The 6,000-nt window shown below is 49.1% G+C and overlaps 1 protein-coding gene across 7 annotated transcripts in view; it reads right to left on the bottom strand.

Moving 5' to 3' along the window:
* Positions 1 to 5,579, bottom strand: part of OXTR (oxytocin receptor) — a 105,431-nt gene extending 99,852 nt beyond the window's left edge. For 2 of the 7 annotated variants that reach the window (XM_084987042.1, XM_005669742.4), the window contains exon 1: positions 5,214 to 5,579. The gene's annotated coding sequence lies outside the window, so the exon portion shown is untranslated. Of the gene's footprint in view, positions 1 to 5,010 lie in introns of all 7 variants that reach the window. The other 5 variants (XM_084987043.1, XM_084987045.1, XM_084987046.1 and 2 more) reach the window with 5 other exon arrangements.
* Positions 5,580 to 6,000: the final 421 nt, after the last annotated feature.

A 6,000-nucleotide genomic window follows, 5' to 3' on the forward strand; every position in this document is an offset into this window, starting at 1 on the left:
GGACAGGTGATACCCCAATTTACAATCAGTCTAAAATGGAACCAGGAACAGAATTGGAATCATAATCCAGGTCTTTTTTATCTAGATCCTATACTCTCCCAAATGTCTAAGGCTTGTGGACAGCCTAGACGGAACATGTCCAAAGGTTCAGGCCACTAGAGAAAGACAGGCATGCAAACTTCGATCTCTAGTGAGGATCCCACAATTGAGAAGACCCAGCAGAACTGTCTCCTAGGGCTCCTGGCCCTGAAGGCTGAAGCTCCCTCTAGGGTACCTTTAAGGGTCCAGCACCCTACTTCCCCCTGCCCTCTCTCCAGCTCTGAGTCACACTTGTCAGCTTGTTCCCAGGGATCAGACTGGTCCTTTTGGCTGTCTGTTCCCTGACTCACCTGGGACCACAGAAAAGGTGAGAACTTGACTGACCTGGTTTAGTCCCCATCCTTCCACATCAGCGATGAGCAGGACATTCACCATAAGTCCGTGGGGAGTGCCCCAGAGTTTGGGGAAGACATTAGCCAAGGTGAGAAATTGGCTACCCAGGAAACACTCCAGGTTTGAACACTCCAAATGCCTAACAAGAGGCTGCTGACGATTGGTAATAACATACAGGCTCGAGTAACCACGTAGGCTTCTAGGCTGCACCCTAAAATAGGCTTTAACGTTTAACAATGGGAGACAAAGAGTGACTGAACTAGGATATGTTTCCTGCTACATTTGCAGGCATCACCTCCAACAAAGTGACATCCCCTCATGTCCCTTCACAGAATGGCAACGCATGCAGGTCCCTAAACCAGTCTCTGGGAAGAGGAATGGGGCCACCAGGATTGACTCAGACCCAGCAGGATTCGTCCCTGCAGCTGGAGATGGGCTCCTTCATTCCTAAATACTCATCCCTGGGGTAGAGATACACAAAGAAGCCAAAGAGGAGGATCAGGAAGAGAGGAAAACAGTTCCCTAAACCACCACCAGGGCTTCTTACAAAGCTAAATTATTCTACTACTTGCTGATCCTATTATGCAACCATTAAAATAATTATGAAAACAATGGGGAGTTCCCATTGTGGCTCCGTGGGTTATGAACCCAACATAGTGTCCCTAAGGATGCATGTTCAATCCCTGGCCTCACTTAGTGGGTTAAGGATCCTGTATTGCTGCAGGCTGTGGCGTAGGTCACAATTGTGGCTCGGACCTGACGGTGCCATGGCTATGGTGTAGACTGCAGATGCATCTCCAATTTGAACCCTAGCCATGTGCCACAGTTGTCGTCAGTAAATAAAAAACAAAAACCCAATGGGGTAGTGTGGTCACATCTTAAAATTTAACAAGATAAAAAAAAACAAACAAAAAAAACCAGGAGACAGAAATGTAGGGGTATGAGGTTTGCAGCATACAAATGTATATGTATGTGGATGATACAGGAAGATCATGTACCAGAATGAGATTAATTCAGCTATATGTTTGATGGGGGGATTGAAACTGACTTCATTTTTCCATTCCACAAACATCCTATAATGTCGGCAAGTGCTCAATGATAACCATAGCAATGTGAATAATAAATGAAACAAAAAACAGCCCATCAGTTGCACTTAATGGTGACTGAGACAGTGCAATCAAGCAGAATGTGGATGTGCTGGCCTGGGTCAGGCTCAGAGAGATGCTGAGAGCCAGGTGCTGTGGTGGAGGGAATCATTTCCCAAGGTGAAGCTCCCAGCATCTGGGCATCTCTCCAAATAAAATGAGGCTGGTCTTTTGTTTTAACCGTAGCATAAGAAAAAAAAAAAAAAGCTTGATGGATTTAAGGCTACTCTGTCCATCCAGAATTCACTCTTGAAAACCCCAGAGGGAGCTGGAAAAGGCAGGTGTTGATTCTCCAGAGCAGGCAAGTCTGGGGCCTGCATGTTACTCAGTGGGGGAGACAAACAGGGGCTTCCAACATCCCTGAGTGCAGAACCTCAAGTCTCAGGGCAGGCACCTGCCTGCAGGAGCTGATGCTCCTGTGTGGCAAGATTTCAGGGTGAGAGATGGCAGGCTTTTACATACATATTAAGTCCAGCTGGTCTTTGAATATAAAAGGACTTGTCAAAAATGGAGGGGTCCCCAATTAATGGCCCCGCATGTGGACCCGGGCTCAGGAAAGGCTTGAGGGGCAGAAGGTGGGGCTCATACTGGCAATAATCATCTGTTCCCTTTCGAGGGGGGAGGCAACCACACCCCTGGAAGCCCCAGACATGTGACACCCAAGTGCCCTTTACTTTGGGTAGGATGCTGTCAGCTGCATGTAACAGACAAGCCCATCTCAAAACGCCAACACTAGGACACACGTTACGTCACCAAAGAAGTCCAGAGCTGGCGAGCAAATGCGCTGCCCAGTGACACCCTCAAGGAGGAGGATTATTGAATCTTTCTGTTCTGCCACCCATTTAGCCTGGGCTTTGCCCTTGACTCACTCCCTTCCTGGGAGCAAGAGGGGGGCCCCTGGAGCAGCATCGTGCCCAGACAACAGTAACATCCAGAAGAAACGAAGCCCTTCCATTCCTATCTGTTTCATTCTGTCAATGAGGAAGACTTTCCCAGAAGCCTCCACCACACTCTTCCCACTGCTCCCCACCCAACCAAGCCGACGACCTTCAAGGGGAGCCTGATGGAGGGAAGGGCAGATCCTGTGAAGGGTGGATGCACCTGGTGGAAGTGGAATTCTTATTTATTTATTTATTTATTAAAGTATAGTTGATTTACAGTGTTGTGCCAATTTCTGTACAGCAAAGTGACTCAGTCATAATACACATTTTTTTAATATATTATTTTCCATCATGGAGTTTCCCAGGCTAGGAGTCGAATTCGAAGCCTCTGGCCTATACCACGGCTCATGGCAATTCCGGATCCTTAACCTACTGAGCGAGGCCAGGGATTGAACCCACATCCTCATGGATACTAGTTGGATTAGTTTCCGCTGTGCCACGACGGGAACTCGCTGCTTATCCCTTCTAAATGTAAGAGTTTGCATCTACCAACCCCAAACTCCCCATCCATCCCACTCCCTCCCTGCTCAAGGAAGCAGAATCCCACTAGAAAGGGGGAGGGAGATATGCCAGGAATGTACCCCACGCTCTCGACACTGCCCCTTCCCCTACAACAGAAGACACCTCCCTGACCTCTCCCACTGTGTCCTTTTCACAGGGCTGTTTTCCAGTCTCTCCAGCACTGGAATATTCTTCCTAGTCAGGCCTTAGCTGGAGAGCATCATGGCTTCTGTGTAGCTTGATGGGAACTCCTGCCTCAATCAGAACTTCCCATCCTGACCCTATATCATCGTTCTAATACCTGCCACTGTCCAGCTCCTATACTGGTCAGTTCAGTGCTTTCTGTCTTCCCCAAACTAAACCGTGGGCTTCCGGTCCCCACAGTGTCCAGCCCTCCACCTTGTGCTCTGCGTCGGTCCACTTGAAACCACCAGAGCTTTGCATCATCAAGTGGCTGAGACCCAAGTACCCGCTGCACACATCCCTGTCCCGTTACTCAAGGCTAAAGGCTATGCTCCTAATTAAAAACGGTCTAAGTTAACATGAAGCAAGGCGAGAGCCTGAGCCCTCAGCCTGCCTGCTAGTTTCAAGCACACATGAACAGAGTCGGCATCCTTGAGATTTTACAGAGCAGCAGTGAGCGTCCCCTGTGGCTTCTCCCTCCAATCCAGAGTCACTCCCAAAGCAAATGTCTCAGAAACACACAGAGCATGCAGGAGATACGCCAACGCCTTAGCAATGATGTCATCTTAAAAACTAAGACTAAACCAGGTTGATTACTGGTCACTGCTGTTTAGCAAGCTCTGCCATACCAGTCTTCAGGATGGCCAGACCCTCTGCTTCAGAATTCCTCTCCCTTCATGCACACAACAGCCTGGCATGCAACTGAAGACAGAGCTTCTATCTCCCATGCCTGCTTCAGAAGCTAAGGCCCGAAACTCCCACATGGTTCTCCTTGTAACAGGGGGTCCTCTTGGCTGCCTGCCTGGCTGCATTCATCCCAAAGCACTCTAGCTGGTCAGTGTCATCTGGAAATAAGAGAGCAGCACCTGACAATCTAGTGATGGTGTGTCATCAAAGCAGCAAAGAGGACAGCCTTCCCTTCCCCAGTTAGATGCTCAAATGACCCAAAATTGCATTTATAATTAACCTTGTCAACTATTTAAACTGCCATTTATGTTGAACCTCCCAGTTTGGAAAGAATACCAGCTTCAAAGGCAATTAGATGAGCATTCAAAATCCAGCTCTGGCAATGATCAGTTTGCTGTGTGACCCAGAGCAGGTCACATCACCCCTCTGAGCTCTAGTTCCCTCATCGATAAAATGGAAATCATGATACTGATCTCATGGAGGTGCTATGACAATTTAATTAAGAGAGAACACATTCAAAGAACCCAGCATAGAACATGAGCTCAATAAATGGGAGCCATGACTCCTATTGCCACTAAGAACATTAACCTCTAAGTTGTTTTTGCACATACTGTGCCTCTGCCCTGTACAACTACACCAGTGGTGAGAACAGGGGTCACAGAGTGCCAGAGCTGGAACTGCTCTCAGACATCAACTTAGCTCTGCAGTTCTCAACCCCAGATGAACCATCTGGGGTTTTTAAAAAACTTCCATCTCATAGGCTCAATCAAAGACCAATTAATCAGGAGACTGGGTACAAGCATCTGTGTCTCCTTAAACGGTCTCCTCACTTTACACAGGAGGACAGGAAGCCCAGAAAGTGGCTCTCCACTGATCACTGCCAATGTGATACTGCAGCATCAGCCCAGCATTTCAAATATCAGAGTATCTTGGGGACTGATTCTGTCAGCCAAGGTCAGGGTCCTTTCCAGCCAACACGTTTGATTGGCTTGTTTTCTATACCCTTACCCAGTCCTCTTCCTGGCAGACAGGACAAGCCCTTGAAGGGTCTGTGTGACAGGCAGAGATGGGCAAGGTGGATGGGGAACATTGCAGTGGGCAGGAACCAAGGGGCTACTCACCGCTGCCTGAATGCTCATGCCCTGGCCCAGCTCCCTGACATCCAGCACATGCTGCTCTCCCAGAAAGAAAGCACTTCTTCCCACTGGCTGTTTCCTACCGAACACCACCGCCTTCGGGGGGCCTTGTCCTCTGCCTCAGCCCCAGCACAAGTCAGAGGTCTCCAAAACATTAAATAATTCAAGAGCTATTCTCGAGCACTTACGTGCCAGGGACTCTGCTAGGAACAGCCAAGCTGGTCGCTGCCTTTCCGGTGCCATCGTTCAGGAAGGCAAGCGGCCTCCATGAGTCGGACTCTGCACCTGTCCCAGGAAGAGGCCACCTCTCAGCACCACCAACTAGCGGCCCAAGCCGTTTGCTAAGCAAGCGGGAGCCGTACTGAGGAGGCACACACTGGACAAACTAGAGCTAGTCCAGAGGGTTCAAGGAAGCGTGGAGCTCAGGGAATGCAGACTCTCTGAAGTGGGCGGGTTTAGGGATTGGTTCCCTGAAGCAGTGATGAAAGACCTATACAGAAATTTTGGCGCTGGCTGACTCCTAACCTTCACGTGAGCCATGTGGGAGCTGGAGTGAAGCTTGTGCTGATTGGCTGACTCTTGGGAGTCTCTGGAGTGAAGCTGGTGCTGATTGGCTGACTTTAGCAACCTAATTGGGAAGCATGCACCAGGTGTATGTCTGGTGTTGGATGCAGTTAGCGTAGTTTGAGGAACACTGGCCAAAGAAAAGCCTTTTCCTTTCTTGATGTCGTATGGGAAGTTTTTCTCCCCTTTCTCAGCTGACTGTGAGTCCTTGGGGGAACCCAATCGATAACTTAATGAAGCTCACAGTCTGGTTAGGAATTCAGGGCATGCTCCAAAAAATGGGACCAGTGGGGCCAGGAGTGGTGTTCATTCAGCAAACTTTTATGGTACGGGCTCCAGCTGTGTTTTAGCCCATGTGGAAGCACTAGGGGCCACGCGGGGCCCTAAACTCAAGGCCAGTGGAGAAGGATC

Source organism: Sus scrofa, chromosome 13 (genome assembly GCF_054392235.1).
Source record: "Sus scrofa isolate SSC_HxYL_T2T_F1_AM1 chromosome 13, Sscrofa_HxYL_maternal_Yorkshire_Landrace_v2.0, whole genome shotgun sequence".
NCBI lineage: Eukaryota > Metazoa > Chordata > Mammalia > Artiodactyla > Suidae > Sus > Sus scrofa.